Source organism: Lichenostomus cassidix, chromosome 6, assembly GCF_008360975.1.
Source record: "Lichenostomus cassidix isolate B80296 chromosome 6, HeHo_3.0, whole genome shotgun sequence".
NCBI classification, from domain to species: domain Eukaryota; kingdom Metazoa; phylum Chordata; class Aves; order Passeriformes; family Meliphagidae; genus Lichenostomus; species Lichenostomus cassidix.
Genome location: NC_139487.1, coordinates 29,240,878 through 29,261,800, shown reverse-complemented (window position 1 = coordinate 29,261,800; position 20,923 = coordinate 29,240,878). Strand labels below are relative to the sequence as shown.

Sequence of the window (20,923 nt, the reverse complement as noted above, 5' to 3'; positions counted from 1 at the left end):
ACTATACATTTCTATAGAACATTCCCCACGGCTAATCTATTCTACTTTCACATAACTAATTAATATAAAGTCAAACACTGGTCTCCCAAGGACTCAGAGAGAAAGCACAAATATTTCTCCATGGTACGAAAAAGAACAAAATTGAATATTAATGGGTAACTCTGCATTAATCACCCTGCTGCCTTTATTATTTCTAATCTTCAAGCAAGAGTACTAAATGCTATTTCCAACTTTGGGAAACATCTGGCTTTGGAAATCCTCTGGAATATTGAAATTCCTTACAGCTCCAAGAAATGTTTATATATCCTGTCATTCTTGTCAAAGTTCTTCTAAAAAAGTTTAAGAAAAAACCAAAAAATTACCCCCGAGTCCTGAAATGGATCAAAAAAACCCCTTAACAACTAGTTCTGGAAGTTGACAAGTACTGAAATAAGTGATTGATTGTTTCATAAGGGTTACATACCACACATACAAATTAACATGAATCACTTTCAGTTTTGTCCAATTCTTAAGATAAAACAGCTCTGAAATAACACAGTGACTAAATCTTAACTGTGCTGAGCCATACGAGGAATGGGATATGGATCATCATAAAAAATATCACCCTCATCTTTCAATAGTGATATTACAATATAAATTATGATCATATATAGAAATAAGAGATGAAGCAGATGTTTGCTCATTATTACACGTCCCCTCTGCTTTCAGATTTAAAAATCAGCCTCTGACTACTATGGCAACGTTTAAAGTAATAAACAATCATTAACTAATGACTGTACCGAATAAGATAATTTCCTTTAAACCTTTAATTTCTAGGTAACCATTATTTTCATTACTTAAAGGGATGATTAGAACAATGTCAGAAATCTAAACATCACAAACCTCTTGAGTGTCTTCTAATTGTTTCTAATCTTACATTTGTCACACAGTAAGCCAGTGGTTTCAGGACATTTTACATTTTAATTAGTTTGCAAACACAATAAAGGGTGCTAATTTGATTTTATAGTTTGAGTAACACTGTCATATTTGGTCTGTTCAGAGAAAAAGAAAAGCTGTGGGTTTAAAATAAGAAGTCAGATCCTTTTACTTCCCCCTACATTGGCACAAGGTAAAAAAAAAAAATCTGCATGCGTGTGTGTGTGTGTGTATATACATATATATATATATACATATATATATATACATATATATGCATGTGCATACGGGTGTAAGTCCATATTTGTGTCTATCTAAAAATATGTTTATCTCCCTATAGAAATATCTCCATCTATCTCCAGTGAAGCACATTCTGCTTATTGAAAAGTACTGCAGAAAGCAATTCTGAAATTGTCATCTGAGGCTAACATGCAAAATCAAACAAAGAGAGAAAGAAATTATTACCCATTCCAGTCGACAAACATCTGCCTGATTTATATCTGTACTCATGAATGCTACAGCATGTGACTGCACACTACGTCGCTGGGAGTCTCGACTTGGTGTGGATGTCAGTCTTACACAAAATGAACACTAAGAGTATTTGCTCCGTGCTTACTAATCCCCTCCCCCAGCCGCTCCATTACTCATATAAACAGAGATGAGCGACTCGGCGGGAGCGTGGGATGAGCTCCGAGGGCTCCAGCGCCGGCTGCCAGACTGCCAGCCCTGGCCGCACCGCCCTGCCGTATTTAGAAACCCCGCGCAACCTTTGATGCCTTCCTGATGCCTACTGGGGTTTTGGCACATGACCTGGATGGGATGGACACATAATTAGCCACGGTCTGCCTCAGCAGTCACATCTTCTTTAGAAAGGTGCTGAAGGAAACAGAAATGTTCCCTCAATTTACTACACTCCGGCACACATGTTAAAAGATTAACCTTTGAATGAAAGGATCCCCAGGCCTGGCCCAACCAATGGCCAAAGAGGGATGTGGCTGAGCTGCCATCAAATATATTGCACGTGAATTGCTTGTCCTTTCTTTCTTTCTTTCCTTCATTCCTTCCTTTTTTTTTAACAAATAAAGAAACTGGTTGAAGGCTCAATGTTTTTCAAACATACTTGTTATCCTGAGTTTTGGCACTGTACTTTGTATCACACTACAAAGCACTGCTAATGTTTTGCTAAAAGCTTTAAAAGCAACAAGGCATTTGCTCCTAAATTCCAGGTATATTGAACTTGCATATAAACACTGTTTGAACTGGAACCTTCCATGGCAGAACTGGCACAAACCCACTATGAAATGGGGTATTTGCATTCTCCCCATGGCTCAGGAGCTGCAGCAGGGAAGGTCTGTCAGCAGTACACACAAGGACTGTCCCCCATGCCCCACGGTACGACTTTAAATCACCTAAAGCCACTCCAGATCTGACACACAATTAACAAGAAAGCAGCAATAGGAATTAATATCAGAAGGTTCTTGCATCTAGTCTCTACTCTGAAAGAAAACATTTGACATAGTTCCAGCCACACTTGAAACAAAGCCATTAATATTTGCTCCCTAAATCATTATAAATAAATGCATTATTTGAAGATTATTGCATTTCAGTGACATTCATTTTGTTCGTGTGAGCTAGGAAATATGACTAGGACTGAAAAGAAATTTACAAGTCACATTCATGTTTCAATTTTGTCATCTTTTGTTTCATTTTTGACATATTCATGAGCACACTGCAAATGTCTTGAATTTGTTATTCATAATTATTTTAAAGCAATTTTACACATTTTGTGGCTTAGTCACAGTCAGTTCTCCTGATGACACTGGATGTTCATTATGTACTGGACAGCTAAGTGAGTATCCTACTTTTTTTTTTCTGTTTTCTAGTGGAGAAGGACTTCTGGCATGACTACCTAAGAATATCCGGAATGATTCAATTTCTTCACATGTTTGTGCATATGGCTTTCAAATTCATTTTCTGAAAGCATTTGTGGCAGTGAGACCTGATAACTTGCACATTCCCAGAAGGTGAGAACATAAGCAAAGAAAATTAAAGTAAAAAATGAATAAATAAGTGCAGAAAAAAGTTTGCATTATTTGCCACCTCTTTAGTGTGAGTGCCTGTAACAGGAGTATGAGAGAGACAACACAGTACCAGTTTAGAAACTTTCTTTCCTGTGCATTTGACAACATGATTGCCTTTTGCCAACGTGTGGTGTTTTCCCACTCCTTTCACCTGCTGAGTCCTGGCAAACCTTTCAGGTATGTCCAGGTAAAACCCAGCTAGCTGCAAAATGCACACAATATGAGCAAACACTCCTCAAGCTCAGAGGAGTCCCCGAACCGTGGCTGTGCTCTGCCAAACACCAGCAATGTCCTACAGGTTTTTACTGCAAACTGTCACACCTGAGAGGCTAAATGCAAAGCCTGTGTCATGCACAGCCCAATGAGTTAGATTATCTGTAGATGCAGACTGGAAAATCTTTGCTGTCTAAACATATCCCATTAAGAAGCTGACCTGATGCTTTCAAAGCCTCCTCTTGCACAAGCTGCCTACAGACTACAGTAATGAAGCAAGGACTGTCCAAAGGCATCTGCACAGAAAAATAAAGGCTAGGAATCACAAACAAGCTCAGTAGTAGGTTCTGACCCACCAAGAAAGACACAAAGAAAAGAGAGGAGCTCAAGGCTAATGCTGCTCAGGCTAGGTATATGTTTCCTCAAAGCCTGAAGTTCTTTCTGTTCATGAAGACATGAAACAGCATCATTGCTCAAAAATTACATCGTCCTCTCCAGCACTCTCACCAATCTGTGCAAACATCATGATATTGCAGGTGATTGTGACAGGCCAGAAGCAGAGGGAGAGGGCAGCTACCCTGCTCACCCACTCAGAAAATTCATAAAGTTGTGACTACTGTCCTCCAGTCACTACCATCCTCAGTTGTTCAACTTTCAGACACTGTCTGCTCAGCAGGACATGGGGAACAGGAGCATTTCCAAGCCTCACTGCCTAGAATAACTCCCAGCTCTCGTTTTAACCTGAGAAAGGCAAGCTCTATGCAGGGAAAAGAGAAGAACCCAAAAGTGGGAGCTCCTGAAGTCAACCATGACCATTAACAGTACCTAAAATGGAAAAGCATAGGCTGCCACAAGAAGACAGTACATCCAACTGCCACCTTCCTTTCCTCTGTGTCCAGGATGAAGAGGTGATCACAGGGCTTACCAGCTCCCTGTTATCAGGTCAGCCCCACCTGAGCTACATCCACACCCACAATGCCATGTACTGTGTACACACGACAACTTCTAGAGGCAGGAATAAGTCAAGAGACAATGGCTGTGGTTTTGGTGTCCCTGAATTTAGCAGGTCAGTTACTGTAAAGTTACTTCTTTTTTATGAGTCTGATTATCACTGGAAGTCCAGTGAGTTCAACTCTCCCAATAACACTGTTCTCTACATGCATGTATTTTGGCTGATGCAAAAGATTTGTTGTTATAGGGAGGGTGTTAAAAAAAATAGTGGCCTTCACGCAGCTGAGGTCAAGCTATGTTGGCCCTTTGTCAAAAACAGTGGTGTAGCCAAGAGTTTTTAATGAGCCTGGAATGCATTACCTCATTTGTCATACCTGGATCACTTACTCATGCTGAGCCCAAAATAACCTTGGGACCTTGCTGGCTGCTCAGCAAACCATGTAAGTAAACAGTACTGTACTCATGCCTAAAACATGGATCTTTTAAATGCTTGCTCCACATTTCTTACTCTAGAGTACATCTAAGCAATTGTAATGCCCATGATCAAAGTTCTTGCCTTTCCAGGCCTTTCTGACCTGTGTAACTATTTCCTGAGATGACTTTTGATTCTGTTTCTGATTTCTCAGAAACAATTCAAAAGCAGGAAGAAAAAAAGAAAAAAAGAAAAAAAGGAAAAAGGAAAAGAAGGCCACTGCCATATTTTGCTGAGGAATTTTGCGTTGCTGATGGACTTAAAACTTACACTGCCAACCAGATTCTTCTGGCTGCCTGCTGTTTTTTGTGACCACATTTCTGTGGAAAGATGAAGGAAGAACAAGAACGTTTTTGCCAACTGCAAGAATCAATTAAAAAAAAAAAAAAGAAACAACCAACTGAGCTTGTAAAAATCTGCAGGGCCAACAAGGAAGGACCAGCAGAAGATCTGAGTCTACATTTAGGGTGGGCTCCTAGAGTCAGATGATCTCTAAACGTAGAGGTGGGAGTGTACCAGAGGAAGGTAATCACAAACCAGGATTTAGGTGAAGTAGCAGAAGTTGCAAGCAGTGATTAAACAGGGATGAACAGTGGTGCTGGGTTCAGAATAGACATGAGGCAGCACTGCAGCACACCTGCCAAATGCATCCACAGCCACTTCTCCCTGAAGGACACCTTGCTCAATGTCCCCTCACAGAATCCTTTTGCAATGCGCCAGTCCTTCACACGACTTCTGGTTTTCACACACATGCACAAAAGCTGTGATACCAGAATCCTTGGCCCTAAGCTGCAAAACCATCAGTAAATACAGAACAGACAAGGAGCCCTCCCTTCCTAGGCAGGTGGAAACGGCAGGATGTGTCAGATCGCAGAGCTATTCACGATTCAGGTATCAAACAGAAGCTGGAGGTGGCATACGGAGGTGCCTGGCCATCGAAGTCAAGGTGAGAAGAATGGCCCCAGATCTCCACAAAATCCATCAACTGACCATGCCTGCTAGCAGGTGGCAAATAGCTGGTTGCTGAGGACATCCCTAAAGCAGCCTGGCAAAAGCCAACTCTTGGCTGAAAATCATGGTTACATGTTGCACCTTTTAAAATGTAATGAATAGAAAGTTAACAGGTTTAATGGCTTTAACACTTACCCCTCTAGGGGGCTGCTGGCATTCTGCAATATCTGAAAGTTAAGAAAAACATATTGCTGTCTTTAAGCATGGTTTCAAAAACTGTTCAAAGGTTAGTTAATCTTGCATATTTTCTGGAGTCCCAGCTGCTTCCTTGATTTCCTTGTCATCACCATCTCTTTATTTTATCTCCTTCACCTCATTCCCTTTTCTGCATTTTTACTTCAGGATCTTACATTTAATTCATTTTCCTTTCACCCCTGAAAGTTGATTTAAAAGTTTTTGCCACCTGGAAACAGGGTCCCAAAAGGAGGCTTGGGGCTTTTATTGCCCAGGAATGCTGAGCTGATGAAGAAAAGCAAGTTTTAAGTAACCTAATATCGCATCAAAAGGTTAGAAATTAAACTGGCTGGAAAATAAAGCAAAAGGTCAGACTATGCTAAAAAAAACCCCAGACCTTTGTTTAGGAAACAAAAGTATGAACTGAATTTGGGGAGGGTCTCAGCAGGATCCTAAATACACCTATGAAGTCAATGATGAGCACTTATCACCAACTCAAGCTCTCTTCAAGCTGTGGAGGTCACACAGCACACTCACACACACAGGCACACACACCTCGAGCTAACTCAAGCTGACATAAAACAACTTGAACATTAAAATTATTTTTTACAAGTTTTTTTTTAAAATGTGAACACTTGTTTATTCCTTTCTTTGTAAGTGAACATGCCAGGCCTGACCTGGAAACTCCAGAGCACAGCAGTGAACAACCTTGCAGGAAACATTAAGGAATCCTGCTGCTTTCTAACCCATATGGAGAAAGAGTGGACTTGTGTAGCCATTTCTGAAAGTTTTGTTTTGGAAATGAGATAGCCCATGCTCCATGTGGGGAAAATCAATTTGCTACCTCTCTAAAGAAAACATTCCCCATTTGGAAATAAGTGAAACAGACACTTCCTTGTGTGGATTAATGTGGAGACATATGACTTGCTGCAGACTGTTGTTTTGACCCCCCTCCTGACCAGACAATCTCTGAAGAAAGTGAAATGCTAGTATTTTCATAAATTACAGTTCAGACTAGCATAGCTTTGAACAGAAAATTTAGAGACACTGCAAACATCAGGTTGGCCAATTTCGCCAAGAACTTAATGTTTCTTTTTTCCATGGAAGATGGAGACAAGATTCAGGATGAGGCTTGAAGTCTCTTTTTCTTCATTTCATTGTGGTTGGATGCAAAGACTTTCCCTTGATCTGGACTTCTTTATGTCCTGCTGACTAATGTGGGTTTAAAAAAAATGGAAAAAAGTTGTGGGGTATTTTTTCTGAACGAAATCTACACGTGTTGGAAATTATGAAGTTCGGTAAATGGAAAAGGGAAGCTGAAGACTTCAGAGAAAAATCTATGCTTGATAAATATGTGACATTCAAGTAGACCTTAGAGCAAATTAAAATAATCGTAATAAAAAAATCCATTGTAGGCCTATTACTGGCTACAGATGACAGGATTATTGCTAATGAATCAAAAAGAGGCAGAGGTGTTTGGTAAATATTTGTTCCATATTTGCAAAGAAGCCAGATGATATGCTTGCAAAAGAATATAATTAAAGCCAGTCAATTGACTTGGTTTTACAGAAACCAGATCTTAAAACAACAGAAAAGAAAAACAAACAAAGTACCTTATTTTACACTTTGAAACTATAAGCTTGGTTAGAGAAACTAGCTGCATGCATGGAACTTACCTGCATTCAGTAATACAGCTGATTTAATATTAGATAATACTTTGATTAAAAAACAGCACTACATAATTTTATTCAAGCGTATATTGAATGGATTAAGAACTGGCTAAATGTAGCCATCAGTAGGGAATTTCTATCAAATGAAAAGATTTCTGGTGGGATTCCGCAGGGGTTGCTCCTAGCCTTGCTAGTATTACAAATTTTCAGCAGTGAAATAAATGTAAAGTCCCTGACAGTTACATTCACACTGACACAATGCTAAGACTGACTCATACAAATGAGTAATCAGAAGCAAAACAGACCAGGAAAACACAATGCTCCTCAATACAGCTCCAGCATGAAACCTCCAAACAAGGATTACAGGTCCCATTGACCAAGCCAAGGGTGACTGTTCACAGGTCACTCTTCACTGGAAATTCAACATAGTCTGATAGGAAGATACTGTGGCCAACAGGATATCTGCCTTCAGGGAGGTCTGAATAACTCAAGCTGTGCTGGGTTTGAGCAAAAATGACTGAGAAGTGACTTCACCAGGTAATACGAGTGCCTCAAAGGCAAGAAAAAGCTGGTACTCAAAAGTGAGGAGGCATAACCAGGCAGGCCCAGGCACTGCAGTCCCCATACCTGATCCAGTGCCAGAATATGGAGGCATGCGTATAACCAGCTTTCTCAAGACCTTTTGGGAAAAGCCTGAGCCAGACACAAGCTGTTGTGCACAATGCAGGAAGTAGCACATAAATTTGAGGGTCTGGAGGGTAAAGACACCAGACTGGAGCTGGGTGTCCCGCCTCAAGCACAGCGAGGGCTGGGCCCATGCTGCTGCCAGGACAGCCTGGCCGCTGCGGGCGGCTGCAGCAGCCTGGCTGGCTGCACGACGAGGCGTCCAGCTGTCTGGCTCTGGTCCTTGCTCAAACAGCTGTTTCCCTTCTCCTTCAGAAAAAAGGTGGTGAACTGGATGAAAGCATTTGCCAGCAATTTTGGCTGATGAGCCACTACTTGGGGTTCATACCAGATTAGATGACTCAGTGGTTCTTCTGGTGAGAAACTGCATGAATATAGGATCAAACAAAGTGAAGTACTGAGCAATGCAGGACAAGGAACATGAAGAGCTGAAGCCTTGATTCAGCAAAGTACATCCTAACTCATAAAGACCTGGAGCATGCAAAGACCACTGATGACCTCACTGGGGCTATACACATATTTGAGGCTGAGGCTGTGTTAAGCATAGAACGCAACCAAGCCAGCACGGCTCTCTCTGTCACTAATGGGAAAGAAGCACTCAAGCCCTGAACAAACAAATTGTCCTATCTCATCATGAAACACCATGTGCTTGGGCAGCATCACAGGATCAGACATGGGTTCATCAAGTTTCCCTTTCCTTCAGAAATGTGTAGTCAATCTCCAGCCCCAAAGCCCTCCATCCCCAAAGGTCACCTCCTGGGAAGCTGCACCTGGCACACAGGGGCTTGAGTTTCTGTCAGAGCGTCAGAGCAACACTCAGAAGTGCAGGTCTGACTTATCAGAATAGTCTGGGTCTTAAAAAAAAAAAAAAAAAAAAAAAGCAAGCAAAGAAAGGAAAATGAGCAAGCTCTAACAGATTATGTAATAGCCAAGACAAAAGCAGCGCAAACACGGCAGCAAGAAGTGAAAATGCACGGCAAACCCATGCAAGTCAGCCTGCCTGATCAAAACTCATCAGAACACTCAAGGTAGACCTTCCATTAGAGTGCTACAGAAAATAAAAGGCAAATCTTAAGGCAGCTTTCCTAACAACGTTTCTTTTTCTCTCCAGTAAAAGCCAGCGTTTGTGTAATTGCTGTCTAGCAGAGTCAGCAGTACCCAATGGAGACATGACCTACATACCTCAGAAATACAATAGATACGTAACCAGTCGTATCCACGTAGATAGACGGATGAGATGGGCTAATTGACTGATGGACATTGTGCACAAACATAAACAGGCAGAAATTCATGCCAGAAGGATAAAATGGACAGTTTCCAAGACCTTGCTTTCGGGAATGACAATGGCAGGTAGGAAGCAATAATCATCGAGTTGTGCACAATGTGAAAATGACAAATATATTATTTAAATAATTGCCTGCATTTCTGATTTGTAACTGATTATATAAGATTTTTTTTTAGTGTAAGAATATTATAATTCCATTTCCCTTTTTTTTCCTTTGCATTTGATCATTGCACTGTGAAGTAATCAAAATCTGTTAGGCATAATCAACCTGCATGAAGTTATTAGAAAAGTGACAAGCAGAAACTACAGAGTAAGCTCCCCCCTTCAATGCCTACATTCAGCTGCCACCACAAGGACTACACAAGGCATTAGGTGGAGGCAGGAGCAGCAACCACAGCCTAAGCTCTGCCATTCACATCTCTGTGTCATCACCAACTACACTCACAGCACTTGGCTTGCCAGGCCCTCCATCACAGTGCACAGAGCCAACAAGGGGTTCAGGGACAACTCTGTGTCTGCAGACAGCTTGGGAGCAAAGCCTTGGCGCCCTGGGAGACCTGCACACACCTGACATGGGGTGTTATTGCTGAGGTGCAGAGGGGATGCTGCCCAGCAATGCTGAGCACAGGAAGGGATCTGCACTTTTTTGCCAACAAAAAACAGCAGTGGAACTCTGGCAATTTTTTCAAGTTGTGTATGAGCAGCAAGGAAATCTGTGTAAGTTCCAGAACACCCAAAAAAAGGTGATTTCGAAGTCCTGACTGTAAGATCATATGCCCAGTTTAACTGAGTGCAAACCCCATGGACTTGGTGTAATCATCCCAAACATGAACACAAACAAAACTGAACCCATCTCTACATTTTGGCCCCAGAAAATCTCTAGCACTCAGAAAAATCCAAATAAAACTGAGCTGCATCCATAAATTTATCTGAGCAGGGCAGGGTTTAAACTAAATATGCAGTCAGTTGTGCAATATTCTTCCGTAGTCAATACCGGTTCTTGGGAAATTATCTGAGTGAATTAAGTGGAGGACTATTAAACTATTTACACACTTCCTTGTGTTTCAGATGTCTAATTATAGCCGTGTTTGTCTCTCCCCGCAGATCTGTTGTATACCACATGGTATGCATATTTCAGCATCCAGCATTATTAACTCATGACCGACTGTCAGTTGATCATTATCTAACACATGGGGTCTGCAAAAAAAGCCTTATTTGGGCAAAAGCAGGCGCCGGACCCGCTCCCGCTGCATTTCCCCCAGAAGAACTTCAGCTGGATTATTATTTGCTGTCAATGGAAACTCCGAGGTTACTTATGTGAAATCTGCAGACAGGAAAATAAATCCTCACCGAGTTTAAACACTTAGTTGGTATTAAAACCATCTCCAGCTTGGCTGGTTTGAAGAAAACTCTCAGTTGCCCTCTAGTGTCCCCCTGCTGCCACGCCAGGCAGCCTGCCTGACACAGCTAAGGTCACACAATTTAACCTCATTTCATGCCAGCAGATTTACTATTTGCCTAATATTTTGCACAAATGTGTGAGGTGGGATGCTTTTTCCCCCTGGAAATTTCAGGGCTCGGGCCCTGGAAGCCTAGCGCTTGCATAATGTTTACAGCTGTAATTGCGGCGAATGACACACGGGTTTTATGAGTGAGAATCTCTGAAATCACTCTGTGTGCTGCACTCCATAAAGTTCATTCATAACTAAAAATAGACTAATGTACAAACTGATTTAGCATTATACTGAAGCTAAGGAACATAGGGAGTCTGCAGAATTCCCTAATATGGAAGAGAAGCTGGGTTTTCAAAAGCAGCAGTTTATTTGTTTCTGAAAATGGACAACATATGTAAAAGATTTAATATACAGAACCAGGTGTATATATAGCCTAGATCTTCATATGTGCCCATTTTTGTTCTATATAAAGACTTTATACAGCCTGAAACTATATATTTAATAATAGATTACTAAATTAAGTCTGCACAATCACTTCATAAAAAAAATAATTTCAATTTAAAATACAGCTGTAGGGGTTTGGACAATTTCCTGCATAATAGAGGCCCATCCCTGAAATGTAAATAATACCGGTATTAAAACAAGTCAATCAGGCACATCAGGAAAAAAGAAGGTACATGAAAACAAATGCATTTTCCAGTCTATTCTAAGTAAGGATGCCAAACCTTTATTTTATTTGAATGCTGCTTTGATACATCACTACTGATTAGGCCAGCTTTTATTTTTTTCCTCCAAATGCCCTGTTCTTCCTTAGAGAAATCCAGGGCTGACTAAGTCTTCGCATTTTGAACACAGCAAATCATCAGGGTTTTGCAATAAGAATTATTCACTGCCTTCCTGTGTACTGTCAGCATTCTTAAAATACTGTTACTATAAAACTAAACAGTGTGCTCTTCAGAAACACATGATGTTGCCTGCTCTGTTTTTTTAACTGTAATTGTGCAATTTAAAAATTCTCTTCTTTCTCAATGCCTTCTCCCCAGATAAACACCTTTGATAGTTATAAGGTTACAAAACCAGTTCAGGCTTTTTTTTTTTTTTTTAAACTTACAGGCCACCTGTAATATTACTGACTGATTACACAGTAAAAAATACAAACATTACTTTATTTGGTATACATCCTAGGTTAATTAGAAGGCCTTCTCTTCTTAATTTGACAAGACTGAAATATCACAAGAAGTACATATGGCAATTCAGAGAATATAATCAGGGAAAAGGCAAAATGAACATTTCAGAAGACAAATTATTTGATTTGCATAAGCAGATATTTGTAAGGCTACGCCTATCTCTGCTGCCGGAACAGCTCTTTCCAGTTCTCTCCCTCTCCCAGCACAGCCATAAGCACAGCAATAACACTTTCTACCCCAAAGTGTTGCCCCTATTGGTAAGAGGAGGCTTTTTCCCTGCAGCAGCCAGCTATACTGGGGGACTCTGAGGAGGTGACATTGTGCCTCCAGGCAAGGAAGCAGCAGGGAGGTGCCAGGACCTGTGCAGGGGCCCTGACCCAGTGGCTCCAGCCATATGTGCTACCCCAGCACCCCCACTTTTCAGATGAAGGTTGTGTCTCAGTTTCAACCGAAGCCAGGGCCACAAAATACTGAAATTGCTACTGAAATAATAAAAGGGGTAATACAGTCCCAGCACCACCTGGCCTCATTAACAATCACCTGCTTCCCGACCTCAGGGACAGGGTGGGACCCCTGGCAAGCCACTGTCCCCTTTGTCTGCAGACTGGTCTCTTGGGCAGTGCCTTTCTGTAGTTCTGCTCAATACCTGATGTTGTGCTCTGTTGGATTAGGCTGCTGGAAGACTGTGGTAAATTCACAAAGCTCAAAAACTTCTTTTCTTTACTTCATGAAATACACAGCAAAAATGTTATTGACTAATCCTGGTCAGTCCCTTGCTCCTGACAGCATCTGGAAAGGCTCTGACATTGTACAGGAATCCTCACCCTTATTTCCAATAAAAAGTTTGATCCACTCCCAGATTCACCCACTCTTCCTTCTGATGGATTTAAGTTTTTCCTAGAAGCCTCCCCATCAGCCATCACCTAAAGTTACTTTGTTTAGGAAATCTGACTAAGTGCCATGAGAGGCCAAAGCTATACATCTAATTTTAAACAGATAAAAGTAGCACCAAGACAAATCATCACCTCGTCTGGATTTCCAAGAACACTATTAAGTAGACTTGGACTTCAACTAAGGTGAATATGAAGATTCATTGTCCCAAGAGATAAATATTGACTGAGGAAAAGCAAAGGTCAAATTGGTCAATATTTACTCAAGAAACTCTAAATCTTTGATGCCGTGTAACATACACTCTGAATGTCTTTATCAGCTATCTTGGAAGATCTTTTCATTATGACTAAATACTACATAAGTATCTTCTCCCCTCTGAAATACGTATTTAAAAACCAGAAATTCAAACACACCTATTGCAAATGGGAGGCTTTCTGTGCCAATGGCCTCAGCAAAACGAGATGTGTTGATCTGCAAATGCTATCTGCCCAGTCTGTATGCCAAAACTCAGTAGCCCCGAACTCTGAAGACGTGAACAACAAAAACTTTCTGACTCATCGCATGACAATATTTCAGACTACCATGAACAGGAATTTCTTCTTTGGTAAGGACTAGTGCAGTCCATTCTTCTTGTGTCTCAAGTATCTGCAAATTAAGATGGAAATTTTATCTCTGGCTTCTATTTCACATAAAGATTTACCCTGGTACAATGCCAAGCAAGAGTTTTGGGGGAGTTACATTCACTGTGGCAAGTATATTAGTCTTACTATTTATCCAAGGTTTGCAGCTTACTGCCTGCTTTCTGAAGATCTTCCACCATGCTATTTTTGTCTGAAGCCACAGTGTTATGGATTCTTTTCCACACAACAGCACTGTTGAAAGCAAAAATTCCAGGAAACTTATAAAAGCTGATTTTTCTGAAGATGCATTATGAAGGAAAACACTTGAACCCTCTGGATTTTCAATGAGGTTATTCCCAGAATTCCCCTCGGCACCTTCACACAGCCACTCAGTCATCGGGAGGGTACCAACACTCCTACTCCAGTGTTCATTCAAACAGCCCAGCATGGCTGGTGAACTCCTATTCCTAACCTTTTGTCTTCACTAAACAGTCAAACGTAGTGGATTTGTTGCTATCACCATGGAGATCTGTTGGTTTCAAATTAGGCACAAACTGTTTGTTTCCTTTGCTATTTTTATTGTGTTTTAAACCTATTATGCTCCTCCCACCCTGCCCTTTCCTTATCTCACCAGCAAATAAGAAAAACTGGCTTTACTGGCAAGTCAAATCCTAGACACAGCAGCTCCTGAACTCTGTGGGGGATGGCGATGGTCCCCCCTGCTCAATTGCCTTCCCTCACTGATGAGATGTCACAGAAGGGCCAAATGAAGCAAATCCCTGCTGGTTGGAAGAAAAATGCGAGCTTTGCTTTGAGCAATTTCGTAGTTAGGCCTACTGGGGATGGAAGAATTAATTTACTCACTGCAGAAAGAAATATTGGGCAGGGTTTGGTCTCACAACTGCAATGGCATGAATGAACCACCACGGGCTGCCACAGGAGAAGCGGCATTGCCCTGGCGTGGTAAAAGGAACCAGGATGGGGATGGGACCATGCAGCAAGGGGGGGCAAAGGTAAGGAACTGAAGAATAGCAGGACTGAGGCAACAGATAGTAGGGGAATCCGGATTTCTGGGCTGGTTGGATTACACACAGAAAGCAATTAAATCCAGCACTCCGAAGGCAGGTGAAAGTGTCACCAAGGAACACCTGGGCTACTGCAGCCAGAGGCTACAGGGCACCCTCTCACCACGGAAAGGCTGTCCCACACCACTGAAAGCATGGAGGAGCTGTTAATTGACTCCCAAAGATGGGAAGTCTCTAACAGAAGTTCCTTTGGAGGCGCAAAGAAAGACACAAGGACCGATAGTGCTGAATGTAGGCTTCCCACAGCCCAAGTCAATGGGCTCCCTGTGCCAAAAAATGCAGCAGGCTGGGATCTGACAGTCCCAAAGCTGCATAAGCCAAATGCAAGCCTTTCCCACAGTTCTGTGACAGGTACATCGTTGCCTTTAAAACAGCATCAAGTCTCCACTAAAACTTTCCTCTGCTTCTGGAATCATATGCAATCCATAATCAGTAACTTACGTTTAATTTCAAAGACCAATTAAAAAAAATAAAATCAATGAAATGCTTTTATGAAAGACAAGATTGATCTGCAGCTTAAAACTTCCAGTAATGTAATATTTTAGAACTTTAATAAATAATGCTTTTATCTTGATTGCAAAATAATACCCTGCCATGAAAACACAGAGCAGAGGTAGGAAACTGTTCAACAAGAATTAAAATGTCACACTTTGCACAGAATGGAGCATTACAATTCTTGGTGAAACACATTTTTCAAACTTGTTAACACAAAATTAACAATTACATATATCACTTAATTCTATAAGTGCATATCTCTCAAAGTACCCATTAGCCAACCATGCCTAGTTCAGTTTTAATATACATGCAGGCTTTGCAGCACAGAGGGGATGTAACTATGTGAGTGCTGGCACAGTAAACCCTGAAATGGCAAGTGCTATTAAATTGAGATGCAATCACGTTGAAAGGGAAACATTAACAAACAGCAGACAATTGAGAAGAAAATACAGGGCGCTTGTGTTCTAATACATGTGCCTCAAAACCTTATATAACTATTCATTGTCTAGTTCATCTGGCCAGGGGCCCAGTTTGCTCTATGCTATGCTATACTAATTTTATAATAATAAACTGTTATACAAGCTTTATGCAGTCATGCATATGAAGAGGTTGTGGAAGACATTATATTTGATTATGTTTCTAGCAAAGACACCATCTTGAAATTAAACATAGCCTGGCAGAAGTTTAAAATACAAAAAAAAAAACCCTAACCAAAACAAAAAAAGCCCGAACAACAACAACACCACCAAAACCAAACAAAAAAAAAACCCCAAAAGAAAATAAAAGACAAATTAAAGAAAAAGGAAACAAATGTATGTGAACAAAATATTAAAAAACCTCCAACAAACAAAAAAATCCTTTCTAAAATGCTCCTTTCCTCCCCTATCACCTCCACATTATGCACGACAGATGAATACCACTAATCCCATAATACAATGCAAGAATCTGCATGTTTCTGGACTATGCTCACTGGAAGACAATCAATGATTTTTGGAAATGCATGCGTTTTTTTAAATACACCTTCTTTTTGTAAAAACAAAGCAAAATGGTTTACAAAGCCAAAAGGAATGCATGAAATAGCTGGGGTTTAAAACCCCTTTATGTTATTTTTTGCTTTAGCATGAACCAACATGAACCACTGAGATGCCTCAGTTAAGATTTATCTGTACCACAAAACAGTTGCAGGATAGCAGTTGGAAAACTTGGGGATGACAGAGACAGGGCACAAAAACATATACAGTACAAACCAGATGCGATCCAGAAAAGTAATTTCATATTCCACATTTGTCTATGGAATTGTCTGAGAATTTTCTGCTCAACACTATTTCCAGGTTTATCACAGCAGTTCAAAACTGGCTATATTTAGTCACTGACCAGTGCCAGAAAGCACTACCAGACTATAGGATCATGGCATATTTTAAGTTTGATATCTCATCAACCATCAAGGCCAGAAATAAAATGCCTATTATAATAAAAAAAGATTAAAAGTCTCAGACCTCCAAGATACATAAGGGATTCTTTTCAGTTACGTCATGAGATATCCAACTCAAAAATCACATTATTCTGATTACCATTGTGTGCCTGATACTTCCTGACCACCCCCTACATATTTTGATTTCAACATTTCAACATCTGATCTAAAAAAATCCCACTAAAGCTAGTGAAGCACTGTTTTATGTGGGGCCCCTGAGGCACTTCCACATGCAAATACCACCACCACAACATACCAAAAGCAAAGAGTTGGCACTCAAGTGGCACTGAAGCCGATGGGTATAAGAGTAAACCCCAAAAAGCTTTAATGCCAGATTCTGATCTAAATCACAGCACTGTCAATTCAAAGTAATTGACTCCTGTGGATTTACGTGAGTGGAAAGGAGATCCTAATCTTGTTCTTAACCTTTACCTTTGAAGTAGAGCTGATCATAAATCTGGTTTCCCTATCCAACAGGAAAATGTCAGAATTTCATAACTTTCTTCAATCGGGCAGACAGTCAAAAATGTTCTCAGCAACACTAACAGGCTTTTTAATTTTAACGTGTCTAATGAAAACAACTGAAAATACTTCTACAGATTAAAACTCTCATCTCAAATGGTTTTGATAAGATAGTGCATCCCACTGAATGTGGGCCTGGCCTGCAAGCTCTGTGCTTGAACAGTGAGGGCTGAGCTCCCTGAGCTGCTGCAATGGAACAGCCACTGGGGAGACTGTGGAACAGCACCAAACCTCATCCAGAGAAAGGGATGGGCACAGGACATGGCCACACTGGCACCAGCTGTGACAGAGTAGGTGGCGAGAGTATATCAACCCATGATAAAACTCAGTCCTTCCAATCTGAGTTCAAACATTTCATTTTAACCTTTCCAATGGGGGGGGGGGGAGTGGAAAAAAAGACCAAAATTCAATCAGACATATAGTGGCTGTGGGCTGTTAAAGTGGAAAAGATTTCCATTTCATTTAAATGGCATCTTCCAGTGCTAAAAAAAGGCACAAAAGACTTGACTCAGTAGAATGAGACAACCCCATGTGAGGTAAAAGTTACACCAGAATTAAAATGCAGTAAGTGGGAACCAGGTGGTAATGCAAGAGAAGGGCTGGAGCCAAGCCCTACCAAGGGGTTTGTCCGCAGCTTAGACCCACGGACAAATGCTGTTACCAAAGGAAGCAGGAACCTCACCCATCCTCTAGCTGCACGTGCAATGCAAGACAAGGGGGCAAAACTCTCCTCAGCCACTAACGAGTGTTTGTTGACTTTTTGTCCTCTATTTTAACCATTGTTACATTGCTCTGGTCTAGGCACCTGAAACTGCAAAAGTCCAGACGACTGCAGCCTCCTGCAACTGCTTCTGGCTGGGCGACCCTTTGACTGATGTGCCAACTGGAGCTGCTTTGGGACTGTCCGATTTTCATGGATCTGCATGCTTAGACCCAGCCAGCACAGCCCTGATGCCTTCTCCAGCTCACCTGAAATGGGAGCTGATGTTACTGCTCATTCATCTCAGCTTCCTTTGCTCTCCCGAATATTTCTGATTGTTGCTAGGCAACTATTGTTGAATACATGCATGAGGCATTAATTGTATGAGCACTTTAAAAGAGGAAAATTCTTTAAAACTGAGGACACTGCCATACCAAAAATAGGATATTTCCTTTATGAAGGGCAACACTCGTGGCTGGGAATGTTGAAGGCTGCAGTATGTCAGAGGCCAGATGAGTCACTCAGATTACTCACATGCAGTGCAGCACAAAAGCTGCATCTTAGGAGACCTGACTTTTATAATAAAGTTTTATTTTAAATTAAGTGCTTTAGATCTAGTTTTATCTTCTGACTGCTGTCATTTGGATATCACACTCCACATTTTCATGAAATTAATTGCGTTGGGTCCAGCTGCTGTTACAGTGTTAGAACGTAGGGAGTATATCAATTCAGTACCTTCTAAACCAAACATGGCACCAGCAAGTACTCCTCTTTGCTACACTTCAAAGAGATGCTGCAGTCTCACTGCTGATCCTAAGTGCTCTGTGCTCCTTACCCATAAATGTGGATTTCATTTTATAGGGTCTTTTTTTCCAAAATACATTCCAATGTCATGATCAAGCTCTAAAGACAGTAAACACAGACTTCCATAAATTGACAAACTTCTAAACTAAGTAACTGCAAGGATTTGCAGCTAGGTAATTTTTTTTTTGGGGGGGAGGTTGTTTTATAAAAAACCCATCTCTACTGTAACTAAACATTCACAATGTACATGTATTCATCTTAATTACAGGCTGGCATTCAAAACCAGCACCAAAAACCCCCTGAAAAACCATCATTTTTTGGCAAATGAGTAGAACGATTATGGTTCATTGCAAAATTGGGATGCTATAAAAGAATGAGGGCAACTATACTGCTAATTTTGAACATGGTATTCCGAGCTAAGAGCTGCTCAAGACCCTGGGAACAATCTTTTCCATTTTTCAAACTTGTGCTCTACCTCTGTGAAAGTATGTAATGGGACACAGGCTCAACTCAGCAAAGTTCAGCTGAGGTTTGCAAGACTTGAAGGTGAAGGGACTTATTTAATCAGGGAAGTGAGAAGTAGAATCATCAACACCTACTTAAAGTAAACATGCCACCCCACAGCAAAGAGCTGTTTTTCACTGGGAGTTCAACTTCTACTACAGTTGCAAATCCAGAGTGAAACACAGGAGGGTGATGACAGAGCTGGAAGATCGCACAGTACCTCTCTTGTTGAAGTAGCAGCAGTGTCTGTGAATATCACTCATGTTGGCAGGATGATCACCATCGGTGTTTTCACATACTATCTTACCCTTTCTGTGACCTGAAACTGCTGATTTCGAATAAATTCATTCTCTTCCACTATCCACTTGCTGCTAACACCTTCTTTTTAATTAACATCTCTTTAAAGCTATTACAGAAAAAGATAAAGTGACTGGAGATGTCTGTGAGGGACCCTTCGGAGAAGACTCATGAAGCAGGTACTGTAAGTCTGCAGATGATCTTGCAGTGTGTTGCCACACATTTATTGAGATGCTCCTGGAGTTACGTTTTCCATACTTCACCTGAAGAGACAGCCCTCTGTAGACGTTACTAGAAGTGGCCTAAAATGGACCTACAATTCTCCCTGAGCTGATTTCCCCAAGACAGAACAGGCAAGGGACTCATCAGACCCCAGAGAGCAGAGCAGAGGAGCACACTGCTGGGTCAGTGCTCTGAGGCAGGCAACTGCTCATGGTGGATGGAGACAGGTAAGGAGAACAAAGAGGACATGGGCTATCAACAGCCACCAGTGAAGACACTGCTGTTTAGCTCCTAATGCACCAGCATCCTCAATAATCCTGCTCCCTCAGTCTCCCACCCACAGAACAGATGCAAAGCTCTGCCCCATCTAATTAATAGGGCAAGCAATTTTTTTGAAGGTTTGTTTTATTGTATAATGGACACAAGATCCAGCACAATGTAGCCTTTACAGGCATGGATGCTATAAATTACAGAATTAATACAGTTACAGTTTTTAAGGCCAGAAGGAATTAGTAGGATATTAGTGCCTTGTTTACCTTCTGCAGATACTGCCTATACAGCTGAGTGACTACTGGATGAAGACAGTATCTCTTCCTTGAGTAAGGTCATGTCTTTTGAAAGGCAGTCTTGATTTAAAGAATTCAAGTAATAAAGAATCTATGCTACTTCTGGCTAAGTTGTTCCCATGGTTAATTACCCCTCACTTCTAGGTAACTCTGCCTTAGTTTCAGCATTAATTTATCTGACTCCACTTTGAAGCATGGGGTCTTGCTATGTGTCTGTTTGCCTGATTACAGAGACTTCTACTGCCACAGGTCTTCTCCTTACAGAAGTACTAACACACTGTGATTGGGCCCCTTCTCAGTCTTCTACTCTGTGCACTGAATGGATTGACATTCTTTAGTCTTTCACTTAGAAGCAAATTTTCTGTCCCATTAATTGCTTTTTGGGCCCCTCCTTAACTCTGTTCAGTATCTGAATATTCAAAGCCCAGGCATCAGAATCAGGCGTGAAGATGAAAGTAGGGAAAAACCTATCTAATAAAACTCTCCCTTGCTTTTCCATGTTCCTCTACAACTCATAGTTCAGAATAATACATTTGAGTATTACTAGTGCAGTTATTCCATGAAATTGTACCACCCTTTTTGCAGCAAGCCATCATCATTTGGCTAACCAAAAATGTTACCTCTTAGGGGTCTGACAATGATTTCCTCT

General features: G+C 41.1%; 1 protein-coding gene across 6 annotated transcripts in view; it reads right to left on the bottom strand.

Annotated features, from left to right (window-relative positions):
* The window catches only part of ARID5B (AT-rich interaction domain 5B), a 114,412-nt gene that overhangs the window by 35,778 nt on the left and 57,711 nt on the right, over window positions 1–20,923 (bottom strand). The gene's annotated exons all lie outside the window — the stretch shown is intronic.